This window comes from Zeugodacus cucurbitae, chromosome 2 (assembly GCF_028554725.1).
Source record: "Zeugodacus cucurbitae isolate PBARC_wt_2022May chromosome 2, idZeuCucr1.2, whole genome shotgun sequence".
Classification (NCBI taxonomy): domain Eukaryota; kingdom Metazoa; phylum Arthropoda; class Insecta; order Diptera; family Tephritidae; genus Zeugodacus; species Zeugodacus cucurbitae.
The window spans coordinates 17,638,117-17,655,649 of NC_071667.1; the positions used below are offsets into that span (position 1 = coordinate 17,638,117).

A 17,533-nucleotide genomic window follows, 5' to 3' on the forward strand; every position below is an offset into this window, starting at 1 on the left:
AATGTTGACTTTTCATATTTCAACATTATACACATGTGCTCCATTTTTTAAATGATTAAAAAACAAAAAAATGTCATCCTGTTATGCTGGTCATCTCTCACTGACAATTTGATAACTAGAGTACTCGACTCATGTATTGGGCACAAAGTCCACTAGAAAACAAAAATCATTATATGAAAGATGGTGTAATTCCTGAAGTTTGATTAATGTATCAGAAGTTTTACTCAAGTAAACGCTTGTACGGACAGACGGATTTTAAACTCGTCTTGTCATCCTGATCATTTTGATATTTGTAACCCTATATCGTTTAGTTTTATGACTTACAAACAACATGAGAACAAAACTTTGATACTTTCTTAGCAATACGTTGCGGGAGTATAAAAATGCTCAAATGTAAACAAACAAATAAATTTGTGAATTGTCAATGAAAACTCATCGAAAACACAAAATGTCGGCCAGAACGACTTTGGTTCCACAATCCACAAATTTTGTTTTCAAGATATTTTCAATGTCGGTCCGAACGTAGTATTAGGGAAGTTTAACTGTGTATATAAACATTATCCGATACTATCATATCGATGGTTTCAACGCAAACTCGAATTAGCCGTCTATTTGCAGTTTTGCAGCTCTAGTCGAAACGGCACACTGTATAAACATAATTGTTATAACACAAACTCGGTCGAACAAAAATTTATCATACATGTTGTAAACGCCGAAGAGCGGGAGAGAAATTTTGTTCAATACGAAGAACGCAAAAATTTGTTAAGGGTGTCTGCGCAACTGCAGCGATCTACACAATGCGGAAAAATTTGTCTGTTTATTGTATGTATGTATGTACATTTCGATGGTTCCGAGCATTTCGTTGTAAGCCGAGTGATAGCAAAGAAAATTATAAGGTATTTTAACATTGTATGGAGGCAGCTGCAAACCAAGAAACGTGCATATATGTGCATTAATGTAGTTACAGTTGAAATTCCATAAATCAAACTTTTCGACTAGTACATAATACAAAATTTTAAATTTTACTATCGAGGCAGAATTTTAAAAGAGTCCCTATATATCATATGGAGCCGAACAAAAATTATGACATTATATTTATAGATTGCATAAACCATGTATGAAAGGCATGGGATACCGACGTCAAGAGTCAAACAAAAGCAAACTGCAACAAATCAAAATACATGTTTTAACGTATGTACATAAACCTTTATGTGTAATAAATATAATTGTGTATACATCTATATTTTACAGCTTTTTGCAAAATTGTAACTTTTAATGAATTTTTTCTATAACTCGAAGCTTTTTTGTGATATATGGTGATTCAAGTTAGGGAAGTTCAACTGTATTTAAATGCTTGTGTTAATGTTGCCAATCTTTATGAAAATAATGTCAAAATTTTAAATTCCTGCAGGATTATATCAAAGAGCAGAAAGAAGTTACAACAAATTTGTACAAATGTTGTTTAGTACTTAATGAGATCATACTTCATAATATAATTAAACGTTTTGTAGTGAAAAATAGAAACATTTGTGACAACAGATTGAACATCCACTTATTAAAATATAAAACGTTATCTCCAAACGTTTCTGAAAAGTGAAAACATTTGAAATGTTCCTTTTTTCTAATCTAAAAGTGTTGAGAAAATATTTTATTCCTCGCTGCCGAAAATCTTTGGTGGTCATTTAAAATGAGATTGCCAAAAATATGCTAAAAAAATGTCGGTGTTTACGATAAAAATATGGTGATTGAAATTTGTGAAGTGGCAACCATGAACACAACATACATACATACATAATTAGTTTATAGGCAGACTTCATGCACAAATGAAAAAAAGATAATCTTGGGTAAACTTCCTTGCCCACAATAAATATACATACTTACATAAATAGATATTTTGTAGTATGTTGTTGAATGTGTATTGATCAGTAAGGCCGTTTTCACACGGGCAATTTTTGTCGCGGCAATTCTTAGTTTTATAGGAGAGGGGGCGACGAAGAGAGGAGAATTTCTCTCTCTCTCTCGCTTCCCTTGGTCGCCCCCTCTCCTATAAAACTAAGAATTGCCGCGACAAAAATTGCCCGTGTGAAAACGGTCTAACTGTTGCCGGCTTTGTTCGCGAGTGCCCTTAATGCGATTCAAACAAGTTTGACGTCGGTTTGGTCAGCGTCGGCGCAACTGTTCTCTGCTTCTGTTTATATTTCATTGAGTGCAGTTATTTACGTCGTCATTGTTTTCCTGCCTTGTCTTTGTTGTTGTCGCCATGCCTATATGGCTGCTACTCTTTTTCCTTTTCATTTTTCGCGGTACGTTTTCCTTTTTTTTCTATTTGTTCGTTAGCATTCTGGTTTAAAAATTTTGAGGAGTTGAAGTTGTGTGATATTGTTGTTGTCATACGTGCAGCTAGCTGCTAGATGGAGCATTTTTTGTAGAATCAGCAGGAGACAGATAGCCGTTGTGCGAATCTGTAGCACTGAAGGAATCACTTGTGCGCGCGCCATCGAAATGAACGGTTGTTTTTATATCTCGTCCGCTAGTAAAGAGACTTCAGTAAAGCCGGTAGGATCGTCAAGTCGAATTATAGAGCAGCATATAATAGTGTAGCACAATAATTGACGTTGTAACGAATGTTCTTGTTGGGACATATTAATTTACAGTTACACTAGCGTGGGAGGAGTTCTTTATCATTTTCAGTGAACATTGCATTTGTGTATATCAATTATTAGGAAAAAAATAATTTTGAAAAACCGTTATGTTATTTTGCTTATCGCAACATTACAGTGCCTTACCAACTTTCCGTGTATTATTTGAAATGTGTTTTTTTTTTCATATTGTCAAAAAGTACGTGAAATTGGAATTAAACATAAAAACATTTTATTTATCTACACTAATTGGCAAATAAATAACCTTGATTTAATCAGTGATTCAGCAATTTTATGTTAAACTTTTCATCTGTAAAAATATTCAAGTGTATGCAAACAGAAAAATCCACAATAAGGTAAGTGCTTGACAATACAAATAAAACGAAGAAATATTAATTTTTGTTATTAAAATTATTGTGATTGTAAATACGTAAAGATTTCACATAATCATAGGACTATCATGAATGAAATTATCTAGAAGCCAAACGACGTTTTCAAAATTTTCAACACACTTTTACCTGATAAATAATTATTTAATGGTGTACATATATTAAAATTTTCTTACGAAATTAATTGCGAAAAAAAATAAATTCTTAGCCACTTTCCATCTGATAAAACAATACATGTAATATTTATAACAAGAGTTAATCGAAATTTAATTGCATAGAAAACTTGTACCTCATAAGGGTAACCGTGACATACTTATTAATTGGCCCTTCAGTTGTATAACCTTGAGTCGAGCATGCTCGTCGAAATCCTGGCAAATATTTATAATTTTCCATATGATTAGCGAACTTCTGCTATTTACTGTGTACAGCATGCAGGGAAAGCCTTATGGTCATGGCCATGATCAAACTCTGACGATTATCCGTTCTTCTATATTTTACTATTGCACACATATTGGGATATGTGTAGGTAACTTCCTCATTCATGAAACAGGTCTGCTTTTTGTACTGGTGCATTGGTGTAGATTCTAACTATGACATGTTGCGAATTCAGGTTTTTGCAATGCTTGAAAAGCTTACGATATTCTTGCTACAAACCTAAAATGACTGCTGATGCTGCAGATTCTAACTCTGCTGTGGTTGCAGTTTCTTCTGCCGCCGTTATAGATGATTGTGGCAAGTAATTTTAGCTTTAAGTAATCAAGCGCCGTGAGCGTGCATGACTGCATGTAGTCTAAAATATATTGCAACAAATTTATTTTGTTCAGTTAAAATGAAGTAATATTGAAATCGTGGAATTAAGTGTTTGAGGAATGAATAAACAAAAAAATTTTGGTGTCATGTGACTAGTTATACTGTAAACATTACAGGAAGTATCTACATATAATGATATACTGATTGATTTTCCTAGCGGGGGAAAAGGAAGACATACATACTTTCTACTTACCTCAGAATATAATATATACCACGTGCTTCTTAAAGAACCATTAAAGCTCTAAACATACATACCACCCACCTGTGTTCGATCCTTTAACATAAGGGATAGAGAGTGATAGAATAGTGATCAGAATTTTGAAATAATAATAATCATGAACGCACCACACTTGAAAAATACAGCAAGTCAAAACTCTACACTATGCAGCTATAAAAAATAAACAAATTGGAAAAGTAAGCACTCAATGGTGTAATCGACTTGAAAAAATCATTAAAATTAATGAAATAAAACGCGCACTTTAGCATGCTCACACAAACGAATGTCACAATGCCTTTGGACATTATGACTGTATTTTCGAAAACTACGTTATCAATAATAACTGCGTATATTAATGCGTTGCAAGTTTGTACCAATTGCAAAGCCTTAAGCTCTTGGGTGTACCTACTACTGCGTAGTAAATAAAATTTCTAACAAATGTTTAAGCAGCAGGAACTCAAGCGAACGCAATGGTATGTGTACACACTTCAAACGGAATAAGAGGAAGAGGTGGCATATGACGCACAGTATGTGGCACATAAAACTTACCACCCTCAAAATTTGTTACTTGCTATTGCATTTGGCGCACGTGCAAATGCTCCAAAACAAGAAAGCTACTGAATAATCTAGCAGTAGTAGTAGTAAAATGAATGGAATTGGGTGTATAGATTTCGTCACCAAAAAGTTTGTTGCGCTGGCAGTTGGATCTAGTGCATTGCACAGTTTGAGGGTTTTTACCATACGAAAAACGGCTGCTGTGTGCATTTTTTTTTTTTTTTTTTGTGCTTGTTTAGTGTTGGGTTGGCGATTTTCTAAATGAGCCATCCAAAATATACCCCCTGTTTTAGCTCAACCATAATTCCATTAAAATGCAGAAACTGAACCACGTAATATTTTTTCTTAGTAATAAAATGCGTTATAAACCTTTTTCATTCAATGGTATACTCAACCTTGAAATGAAATTGGATTGGGAAGGCCTGTCATCAGCATTCAATCAAAATGAATAATTAATAAAGTATATATTTATGATATTAAAACCACAATCGATAGATGGTTAAAATATTTGAAGTAGTTATTAATTATTGGACTCTATTAAAGTCTCTCTATTCTCTATTAAATTATACTCGGTAAATTTCCGATAAAATTTGTATAAATTAAACCAGAACTATGCTACAATTTTGAGCGTCAATTAGAAACCTACAGATGCTGTCTAATTGTTGTTTTATCAAGAATATGAACCGTATTCGTCTTGAGTTCTATAAAAGAAATCCATTTTATTAAGTTTTTATACAATTTCATTATAAATAGTTTGATCGCAAAATTTTTTTTGTTTCGCATAACAATTAACAGCAATAAAAAATGTGAAATTACCGGCAGCAGAAACGATTTCGCTTTATAACATTTTATATGCATATGTATGTAAAGGTAATCTTTCTTCTCAATATGAATTGCGAAATTTCACAACTCATTTACGGAGTTGTGCTTACAGTGATTGCATATTGAAAAAAGCGCCATCAAAATAAAGTCATAGTGTTCTTTACCTATTTATATCATGTAAACATAACCTAAAATGCTGAGTGCAACATCTTTTCACAAATATTTCCCTTTTTCAAATATTCTTTATGCACTCTCCTCTGACATTTCTTTATTTATTTCGCATTTTCTTGATAAAAAACACGGTTTGTTCCTTAATTTTGGATCTTCTCACTTGTCCTCATGTTGAAACATCAAAGATGACACGTTAATGATGAAAGTGTTGATGAACCATTATCATTAGTCAGTCTGATGGGTCCTTGCAGTCATGGGCTCGTCTGTCTGCTTGTCGGCTGTGAGCTATTGATGGCATGTGAAACATGCGTTTTTGCAACAAGTCAACTGCCGCAACAAAACCACAGACGAACAACAATTTCATTTACGTTGCGCATGCGTATTTCAGTGTATAGATATGTATGCATGTACATTTTTACGTTATTTTCTCGGAATTATCGTGTATGCCTACGTTTTATTATAACGTTTACTTTTATTTTTCGATTATGTGAAATACTTAATTGATTATAATTACAATCAGAGCAGCCGCCTTTTTTCTGCGGAAAGAATTCTTTCAAAAAATATTTGTTCGAATCAACTAGTATGTGATGGCTGAAAATCTGTATTATCACGGTATCTGCAGGCTATCATAAATATTTGTAACTGAGAAACGATTCCTTTCAGCTGTGTTAACTTCAATTTCCACTTCAAGAGTGGGCAATATTGGTAACTTAGATGATCTGAGAAATAAAAGTAAATAAAAAGCAAAAAACATTTAAAAACCCACAAGCCATTGAAATAACGTTATAAATGTGTATATCTTTTAATTGTAACTCATTAAATATCTTTAGCTTATGGTGAAATAAATCAAATTTTGAATTTATTATCATTTCATATCCGCTGCCGATCTATACACGTGCATATCTATTTTTGTATCCAACTAAACTTAAGCGCCAACATAATTAGCTTATCTTCGCGTAGCATTTACAGAAGAGAACATCCAACAAACTCCTCCGTTGTGGCTGTATACTGCTTTGTCTTTTCACTGTTGTGTGTATATAGCATTAAAATGAATTTATTGGTCTTTCCCTGTCTGCTTGCTGAAAGCTTTGCTTCGGCGGCTTCTTATGAAGCATTTTACGCTCATATTAATGTTCCTAAATTGTGGGGGGAAAGATGCGCAAGCGTACGATTCTTGGAGAGTAGTATTTGTATAAAAAAATATGTGTATTCACTGGTAAGCTTAGATGATGACAAAGTTTTCAAAACTCTAGCTTTGATGCGTGTGCGTGGCCTTTAGCAAATGGTTGGATCTTGGCACACAAACTAATCTCTTGCAGATTTTCAGCTCAATAATGAAATATATGGAGATGGCTGTGCGTTGGTCATGCTACTGCTTCTGCAGGTAGTCCCGCTTGTTGTGTCGCTCCATTGCCGTTTTTCTGCGAATTAAATTTTAGGTAGTTTATTTTTTCATACACATTTGTCGATTATAAATAAATGGAGCAGACCAACACAGTTAAGCCTGAGAAATTATTCCACTAATTGGTACCTTTGAATAAAAAAATAGAAAACAATACGAAATTCGTTTTTCTTTGCTGTGATTGTGTTGCTAACCAATAATTTTTTTTACAATACGCGAAAAGGGGTTAGTACTATATTGCTCCTATTCCTTCAGTGTGAAGCACTAGTCTCGAAGACTTTTTAAGTTTTTTGTAATTTCAATTCTTCTTTCCTTCATTTCCAGATATTAATATATTCTTTCATCCACATTTGATACTAAGGTAATCCCTGGAAAAAATATAAAATAAAATAATGAAGAAACAACAGTCTCTTTTTGTATTTGATTTTCCTTTACAGTTACATTTCATTGATATATTTTATTGGTGATAGGGAGTGCAGCAAAATCTCCAAATACAGTGCCAGACAGCCTCAATGTAATTGAAAGGAGGTGTGTACAGTATATTTAAAAGAAGGAAGTGAAAAATGGAGCGTACTCAGAGATAAGCAACCAACCAACGAATTTACCTAGTTGAATTAGCTAGCAAGCCGATGTGCCACGCATGCGCAAAAACTCGCAACACTCATTGTTACACATGAAAAGAACTATCTGCACCTCCAATGGTGTTAAAGTTGCAAAGTCTTACAGTTGTTGTGTTTTTACTACTGATGCTGTTGTTACATATAACTGTCTCTAGGCCAAACGTTACGCTACCGCACCACCCGGAAAGGTGGCTGTGAACGGTAAAAAAGAACCAAATAAGCATAACATTGGAAGAGTGGCTAGAGAGAAGGTGCAAAACAGGTTTCCTGTCGAGAAGATAGGCATCCATATCGTATGTGTATGTATATGTGCGCTAGAAAGTGGAGGGCGGCGTACATTCACTCACTAACTCACTGCTTGGCCTACACACAGGATGCTGAAGTATATAACAAAATCACCGTTACAGTTTTAGTTGAATGTATTGCATTTTGTAGCAATCGTTGATTTTGCAACAACCCGGTTGGGCTGTAGTATTTGCAGTTTTCCACACAGTCAGCAGTTTAGACTGCCACAGCTGCCCACCAAACTCGGCCACTGTAGCGTACCCACCTCCCAGTCACGATATACTATGTATGTTTGTATGTATGGAGTCGTTGTGTGAAACATTTGTCCGAGCGGCCGGCAATATGCGTCTACTGCTGCAAGGCCGGTTCTCACTCGCCTCTTGTTTTTGCCACAGCTGTTGCAGCTGTTACCACTATCGTCCACCGTCCGTCGTTTGCGTTGCTACTAGATTGTAGTGGCATGGTATAGTTTGCTCCTTTTTGTTGGCTGTTCATAATCAATAGTTACTTGCAGCTTTTCAGCTGTTGTTGCCTCGCTGTTGCGCTGCTAATGTACAGATTGTTGCTTTTACTGGGGCACACTTTACATATTCCTACGAGTATTTAACAGTAAGATTATGGTATAATGTGTTATTGTACGCCACTGCTGTTCGTGGTGTGTTGGGGCGTTGAGCGGGTTTTCTCGATTGTCTCAATTGCATCATAGTAGTACCTACCATGCTATTACTATTATCGTTGTTGTCTGCCGCTGTCATTGCCATCTCAACGAATTGGTGTAGTGGAGCACGAGTACGATTGTGCTTTAGCAATCGAACTTTTCCTAAGTGCATCTGATTGTAGTTTTCTCTATGCGCCGCAAGATTTCCTTAATTCCTGGTGATTGTGTTTTTCTTTGGCAATAGACGTAATCATTATTTTTTATTGTGTTGAATATTGTAATTACTGTGTAATGGTAATTTAACCTATTGTCTTTTTAACTTACTCTTCATTATAAAAAAAGCAATATTGCTAATTAATTAATTATTATTATATTTGAGATTATTTTTCATTTAGTTATGTGATCAAAAAGTTTTAAAATATCCTTCATACTAATATTCTAATATTTTTTTCAATTTAATTTTTGGAAAGATTGAAAATTTGTAAATAATGATTTTTTCGTCAAAATTTATTAAATTTGGAAAATAGTAGTATCAAAATGAAATGTTAAAAAGTGTAGAAAATACCCTTTTCTTTGTTTTGTTTATTTTATGCCTTACATTTCATTATATAGTCGATAAAGTGAGGTTAAGTCAGAGTCATTAACTTATTGTTCTTATATTTTGATTTGTACTTCATTTTATCATGTTGAAACGATTCTATTAGCTTTATAATATTTAGAATACCATATGTATATGAGAACAATAAATGTAACTAGAAATTATTTCCTAAGATTTTGAAAAACCATCCTTTTCGCACAGGAGGTAAGGTAAATGATCAATTATATAGTTATAGAGAACTTTGATTATTACAATATTCATTTTTATCTTAATCAAGTCGAACGCTAATTATTTACTTAAGACTATTCCCCATATCGTCAGCTGCAATGTCTTTTGGGGGAAATAACAGCATTAGTACTTACTGATAAAAGCACATTAAAGCACTTTTATTATAAATACGCGTGCCAAATATACATATGTATATCATTTACCTATCAGTTAAAGAAGCTCCCCAATTATATGTTTCAAAATTATTTATAAATCTTTGATAACGACCTTTAAGATTTGTTGCATAATAAATGTAAATACTTGCCTTCGATTTGTCACTCCTCTGTTCAACTCTCTTGTCATAAAATTGACACGTGAAAACAACAACATTGTTATCTAATCGTATTCAAAACGAGGGTGTACCACTCTGATATAATTTTCTTCTATTATAAACTTATATAATTAAGGCAAGAAACATATATGATTTTTACATACTTATGTAAGCTGCTTGTTCTATGCACCACTCTTGGAAAGCAGCTATTTAAATCGTGAAAAATCAATTTACCCTACCCATTAGCACGGTGTCAGCTTTTTTATGCTGCTAAATTCACGTACATATTTATTTCTTTGTTCCTTTTTTCTCTCACTCTACTTATTATCGGATGATTTCTTAAGATCAGCTCAGTGCCATATTGCAGATCAATTCGGAATTGGATATCATTATTTCTAAGAATTGTTTTAACAGCTTCGTTGGGAGTATTTGTAGCTCGTCGAAGCCAACACTCGAATTGCCGCACTTATAAGTATAAATAAGTATTTATGTTTGTAGTAGTGGTTGTGGTATGTCGCTAAATTTGCGCTGTTGACAACTTCTTTTTTATTCCTCAAAATCAACTAAAGACAAATTATAAACGAAAATGCTGTGTGTTTTAACGTTTTAAATTTGTGTGGCTCTTGTAGTTTTGTTTACATGAAGCAATGCCGCGCAATGCAACGCTTTTCAAAAGTTTTGATTTCCATTGTCTTTTGTTTATTTGTTTTATATGTATATGTTTATGGATGTATATTATAAGTTTATAAATATATGTTTATTATTTTGTTGCTGTGCGAGATTTCACTGGGTCGGTAAATATGTATGTATAAAAAAAATTGTTGCCATTACGCTTATGGCTTTTGTAGAAGAGTGAAAAGAATAAAAATGCTTACTTCTTATAATTGAAAATGCAAAAAATTTGTTTTTGACTATTTTTAGTTTCTTAATTTGACGGACAAAACTTCAATACAGTTGATCTCCTTTTTGCACGGTTAACAGTAAATTACACGTGCAAAAAAAAACCGTGAAAAAAATAAAAATTTTATATAAAACTCACTATTGGGACCAATTTAAGAAAAAAATCGTGCAAAAAATGGAAAACGTGTAAAAAATATCTAATTTTACATGAAAATCTATCTATTCGTACAGAGAATTTACACTGTTGTTGTTGTTATAGACTTTTTTGGTATTATAACGGGTGATTTTTTTGAGGTTAGGATTTTCATGCATTAGTATTTGACAGATCACGTGGGATTTCAGACATGGTGTCAAAGAGAAAGATGCTCAGTATGCTTTGACATTTCATCATGAATAGACTTACTAACGAGCAACGCTTGCAAATCATTGAATTTTATTACCAAAATCAGTGTTCGGTTCGAAATGTGTTTATCGACAAATTTTGTTCAGCGATGAGGCTCATTTCTGGTTGAATGGCTACGTAAATAAGCAAAATTGCCGCATTTGGGGTGAAGAGCAACCAGAAGCCGTTCAAGAACTGCCCATGCATCCCGAAAAATGCACTGTTTGGTGTGGTTTGTACGCTGGTGGAATCATTGGACCGTATTTTTTCAAAGATGCTGTTGGACGCAACGTTACGGTGAATGGCGATCGCTATCGTTCGATGCTAACAAACTTTTTGTTGCCAAAAATGGAAGAACTGAACTTGGTTGACATGTGGTTTCAACAAGATGGCGCTACATGCCACACAGCTCGCGATTCTATGGCCATTTTGAGGGAAAACTTCGGAGAACAATTCATCTCAAGAAATGGACCCGTAAGTTGGCCACCAAGATCATGCGATTTAACGCCTTTAGACTATTTTTTGTGGGGCTACGTCAAGTCTAAAGTCTACAGAAATAAGCCAGCAACTATTCCAGCTTTGGAAGACAACATTTCCGAAGAAATTCGGGCTATTCCGGCCGAAATGCTCGAAAAAGTTGCCCAAAATTGGACTTTCCGAATGGACCACCTAAGACGCAGCCGCGGTCAACATTTAAATGAAATTATCTTCAAAAAGTAAATGTCATGAACCAATCTAACGTTTCAAATAAAGAACCGATGAGATTTTGCAAATTTTATGCGTTTTTTTTTTTTAAAAAGTTATCAAGCTCTTAAAAAATCACCCTTTATGTATGTACACTTTACTGTTAGAAGGAACAAACAACAACTATTCTGGGAATGGTAAAAAATAGTACATTTCAAAGTTCCATCATTAATCGCTGTGTCTTCTTTTCTCTTACTTCTTCATATATGTAGCTTCATTTATTTGTTTACGTATTGAAATTGTTGGAATCTTTTCAATGGCTTTGGAATCTATAATTTGTATTTTTTAGTTTAAATCTAATTTAAAATTTATTAAATTCTATTAACAGAATTGGATTTGTGACATATTGACGTTCGGAATTTTGATTTTATTGCAAAAAGTATACAATTAAAATAAAAAATCCGTGTAAAAAAAGTAAAACCGTGTAAAAATGGTAACTGGGAAGTGGTCAAAAACACCGTGTAAAAAAAAACCGTGCAAAAAAAAACCGTGTAAAAAGGAGATCAACTGTATATTCATTTTTCACTTCCTTCATATAATGGAATGTGGCAAATTATATTTATATTTTATTATATTTAAATTTAAGCGAAAATTATACATTCCATAAAATTCTCATTATAGTTATACTTATAATCACGGATCATTTTAATATGACAAATTTGGCATCTGTAAAAGTTTCGCTTTTTGTTATACAATAGTTTTCGAAATAACGAACACATTAATTGTCAGGCCTGTTCGTTACATCGAATTTTTCGTTAATTTGAGTACTCAGAGAAATGTTTTTCAATAAAAATGCGTTAAACACGGGTTTTTCGTTGATAGCGGTTTTCGTTAAAACGAATATTCGTTATTTCGGAAAACTACTGTACTTTAAATATCTTTAAACAATAAATTTGAGGAACACTGCATCAATAGCTATTTTACATATAAAATTCTATAACTTGTGAGTTCTGAAGCATTTGGTTATATGGTATTCTTCGTTTGACGTAAATAACCGTTATGTAAACTAACTTCTAACAACTAAAAATGGTTTTATGATTTATGAATAAATATCTTCGTTCAACTTGCTCAAGATTTTGTTTTAAAGCTTCCTCTCATGCTATCCCGTGCTTTTTCACAAAAATTTTCCAAAAGAACGTTATTTTTTTTTTAACAATTCGAAATAATTTTATTTGTTTTTGTGATAGAATATTTGTTGGTTTTTTTTTCTTTTTAGAAGAGCATTATTTATATGACGTCCTCAGCATGCAAACTTTTAATGGTTGTGCAAATTCAACGATCTGTGTGACGTACATATAGCAAATATGCTAGTGGTCTTATTATTTTACACATAACTGTATAGACACATTTTGTAAGGATCAAATTATCTGAACTTAAATAAAACTATGTGCTGTATTTGGAGCAAATTGGTATTGTATATGTTTATTCCCAATTTTTTTTTTGTGTTAGATATACCTGCAACAAGATCCACCACGAACTAAAAGAGCACACACACCAAAATGTGTTTTTTTTTTATCGATGTGTGCGAAGATCGGTATGATCGATGCCGCTTCGTATCCAGTGGCACATTTTATGTAAAAAAATGTGTTTTGTGCTCAGCCTTCTGCCCAATCTCAGGTAACCAGCACTACCGAAGTGTAGACCCAACAGCTAGTGCCATTATTTAATACGCCAAAATATAAACGTAAAGAAACACAAAAGAACATATTGACATATAATACTTGTACAATAAAAGCATTTCAACTGAAAATAAAAGCATTTTCCGCATGATTTGTTTGAGAAGCGAGAAAAGGTCTAAATAGCCGACAACTGGAGTAGAGTAAACGCAATAAGAAAAGAACGCTCTACATATGCATCACAACCATACATGCATACGTACATCTATATGTAGTTCATTCGTTTATGCAGACATTGAAGATGTACAGTCCTTCGCTGAAGGAGGTAATCGTCAAGGTAAAATGTGCAAAAAATCGATGAGATCGCTGAGGCAGACGCTATAGAAGGAGTATAATAAACAAATACACATGTACATACACAGGTAAGTGTTGGGCAAGTCAAAATGAGCGTAATGATGAGATGATGAGAGGAGTAAAGAGGAGGGATTCGTTACCGCCGAACCAGACCACATGGTACAGAAAGTAAGCAATCTTGCCAAATTTTTATGCCAGACATAAGAGCCAAAGTATATAAGTTAGTGTCTATGTATGTTCATATATATGTGTGTTTACCTTTATGTGATGAAATAAAAGTTTAATGATTCACTTGTTGGAGCTATTTGCTGCATATGTTCTATGTGCATGTGTCATTAAATGAACTCGCTTGGCGTTGGCACATTATCTTACCGTTAAAAGCGGGGAAGGAATGCACGAACGCAGTCTGGCAGGAAGCAAGCATTGTTTTTGTTGTGTTGTAAAGGATGCTTAACACATATTTAAGTAGAAATGTGTATAAAAAGGAGGTGGAAATTTAATATTTATGCGACAATAAAACTATTTTTATTGAAAAATGAGAACTAGATTTTCTCATATATGTATGTATATTCATATGTATATGAAGAAGTATGAATAAGTATGAAGAAGCTCGTAACCAAGGTATGCAATTTATTTGGAATATTATATACATATATGTATATGAAGGTGGGTGATACATAAATATACACAAATATCCCCAAAATGTTGCAGCGACATGTGCAACATTAAATGTATTTTTATAAGTTTCACTAAGCGCATACAGATCAAGGTAGCATGGAATTGCACGCAGGGCGGGAAAGTGACAATGTTTTATGTTGCATTCTAAGCTAATATTGCACTTGTCCCGGCCTATGTGCGGTTTACGTGAGCAACAAGTGTCACAAACTGTGAGTGTGAGCATATAGAAGTGGAAATAAATCGATAGCGTTAGCTTATTTATATTGGAATATTTACTATACTTGTACACGTGGACAGAATAATGTAAATTTATATATGTAGGAGTATGAAAAGCTGAAATAACACGCTTTAGGTGCTGAACACATAGAAGACGACAAGCGACGAGCGACATCTGTCAAATATTAAAATACACGCGTTCTTATGGGCACAGATTTTTTGACAACAGCACGACTACGCGACAACAGGCTTGTAGTTGTCGTTGCCGCTAAATTAAAAATGTTTCTAATTTTGCCGACGACAATTATTCAAAGTTCTCACAAGTATGACGTTATTTTGCGAGCAGAAACGTAAAATAGCTTTGATATATCATTTATAATAACAATCGATTATTTAAAACAAATAAATCGCAAATTTTTACATTTTTTGCACAAATAATTTCACTTTAAACTAAATATGTAAATTTTATTGAAGCGAAAGATTTTAGTACGGCAACAATGAAATTGCTGTTTGATATGTCGCTGCCGTCTTCAAAATGTTCAAGCCGCTGGCTTCAAAGCGACATTTGTGATCAGCCGTCGCTACGTCGTGTCGTGTCGTCGTCTTTGTGTTCAGCACTTTACTTTGATGCTTCATTTAGTACTACATATTATTCTTATTCTAGTATTACTTAAAAACCGAAGCATACATTTAGGGTACATGAGTTGTACGTACATTTGGTTTTATACTGAAATATTTAGTTTAAACTATATTAATTCCATCGTAAAAAACATATTCAGAGGAATGTGTATAGTTTTTTTTACTATTTAACCTTTTTAATTCCTCTAGATCAAAATATTAGATTAAATAATCATTGATCATGAAAATTTATAAAAAAAATACTATCTTCTATAAATAAAGGGTTTTTCAAAAAGAACGCTACAAAAGTAGTTCGATAAGTACAGCAAACGACGCCATATTTTTCTTTTGACATTTCTCTTCAGTCAGGTTTGCCATTTCATCCTGGAAAGATATACGATTCAATAACGAGTCGAAATTATTAAAATTTGCTATCGAAATTCGCAGTCAGTGGCCTCAACTTTAAGAGCGCTATGTCCTACGTGGCGCTTCGTCAATAAGCAAAATATGCGTTATTGGTCAGGTCGTACGATTTGATGCCGTTAGACTATTTCCTGTGGGACTATTTATGCTTGAAAACAGTCGAAAATTTGGTTCAGTGTCTGGACTTCTGGGAGCGTGCAGTGACTTCTGGGTGGTCATGCAAAAGAAATTGCTCTTTTTTAGCGCTCTTATTGAAAAATCCTTTTTAAAACACATAATTTATAGGTATAAATCTCCTTATATGGATTTGGATGTTGTGGCGTGATTGGCATCTAAATCTATACAGAAATCATGTAGATTTATTTAAACCAACAATATATTTTTACAAATGTACATATTGAAAAATAAAATCGTTACACCATTATAATTTATTTAAATTAAATTGAAGAAATATTTATTCAGTTTATATACCGTTAGAGTAGTAGTTAATTTAAATCACTTTTATTCTTTTTTTTCTTATAACTATTATTTTTTACCTTACAGCTTTGAATGGCGCTTCCAAAACGTACGTTACCCCATTTGAAATTTAAAGCAATATTCCTCAATAGTCAGGAGTTAGAGTTTATGAAAATGATAAATTTTCTAACAAAAGTGATTTGGTGAACAGCGCCCGAACAGGTAAGTGGTTATAAAGAAAGTGAATTGCGACAATACCCGAAATAACACTTTTTCACATTTATTAGTTTTAAAAAATTTGGAGAAATTGAAATTTTAATAAGGTTGAGTATGTGAAGTATACAAAAAACACTTATTATTACAAAAAAAACTTTAAAATTAACAAAGATGAAATTATCCTGTTAAAAAAATAAATTCTCGCATCTGTAATAACAATTAAAATGTATAATAAATTTTGATTTACGAATTGATTTTGGTCTTACTGTAAAATATTTAGAGAATTTGAAAGAAATAAGTGAATTTTAAAATTCTATCGTTTTATTTTTACTACCAACAGTCATAATTTTTATTTCACAATTTCATTTACGAATGTATGTTCAATTTAAGCAAATAAAAAGTCCTACATTTCAAAATTCCTGAAAATATAAGTATGCATACCGACATACAAATTTTTTTATATTCAACTGAAAATAATTAACTTTCCTCGTGCATACCAACTAAAAATAGCGCCCCCATAAGATGCTCACCTTCCTTATCGATTTTACCATACGCTTTCTCATTCATTTCATGTATTTTTTATTATTTAATTTATTTTTCTATAGCAAAGAAAATTTTCTCTACCTACATTTTGTACATATTAAATTAAAACATAAAAGTAAATATTTAATAGTAAATAAAATATCTCAAATAACGAAAGAGCGTGAGAGCTAGTTGAGAGTTCGAAACTAAGAGCGTGCTAAATAACTTCTGCATCAGCGTATGTGTGTGAAGAGAGTTAATAAGCGGGGCAAAAAACGAATATAAAATAGAAAATTATTGTTCGCATATTTAAACAAAAAATTAAATTAAATAAAAAATCAAACGCACACACACATGCACAAACATTTAATAAAATACAATGATACAATTAAATATATAGTATTATAATTAGAAATAAATTCAATTGTCGCTTACGTGTGTAGATACAAAGTGTGACGTTGTGCACATTTAATTAAGTTAATGAGTCATTAATTGATTTTTTGATATAATTAATTGCATTAACACAATGTTTTTTGGTAATCTTTGTTATTCAAGGTTATTAATAGAAAACGCTTACATATGCAATCTTTGACCATTTGTATTCCGTATGCATATTTGCCACAATTTATTATATATGTTTGTTATCTATATGGATTCTTCTCCAATAACACGAGACTCGTAAATGACTTTGTCAGACTCGTAAA

The 17,533-nt window shown here is 32.9% G+C and overlaps 2 long non-coding RNA genes across 6 annotated transcripts; one reads left to right on the top strand and one right to left on the bottom strand.

Moving 5' to 3' along the window:
- The first annotated feature begins 2,119 nt into the window (after nucleotides 1-2,119).
- On the top strand, nucleotides 2,120-17,265 carry LOC128919811 (uncharacterized). Its single transcript, XR_008469950.1, has 3 exons — nucleotides 2,120-2,995; nucleotides 16,179-16,313; nucleotides 16,379-17,265. It is a non-coding gene; the product is annotated as an uncharacterized LOC128919811 (long non-coding RNA).
- LOC105218264 (uncharacterized) lies at nucleotides 5,513-9,082 on the bottom strand. Of its 5 annotated transcripts, none has more exons than XR_008469946.1 (3): nucleotides 8,893-9,064; nucleotides 6,118-7,373; nucleotides 5,513-6,050 (listed from the first exon to the last, which is right to left on the bottom strand). It is a non-coding gene; the product is annotated as an uncharacterized LOC105218264 (long non-coding RNA). The 5 variants fall into 5 exon arrangements; XR_008469948.1 differs by lacking the exon at nucleotides 5,513-6,050 and adding an exon at nucleotides 8,627-8,800 and having other exon boundaries at nucleotides 6,382-7,373; nucleotides 8,893-9,082; XR_008469945.1 differs by lacking the exon at nucleotides 5,513-6,050 and having other exon boundaries at nucleotides 6,382-7,373; nucleotides 8,893-9,082.
- Nucleotides 17,266-17,533: the final 268 nt, after the last annotated feature.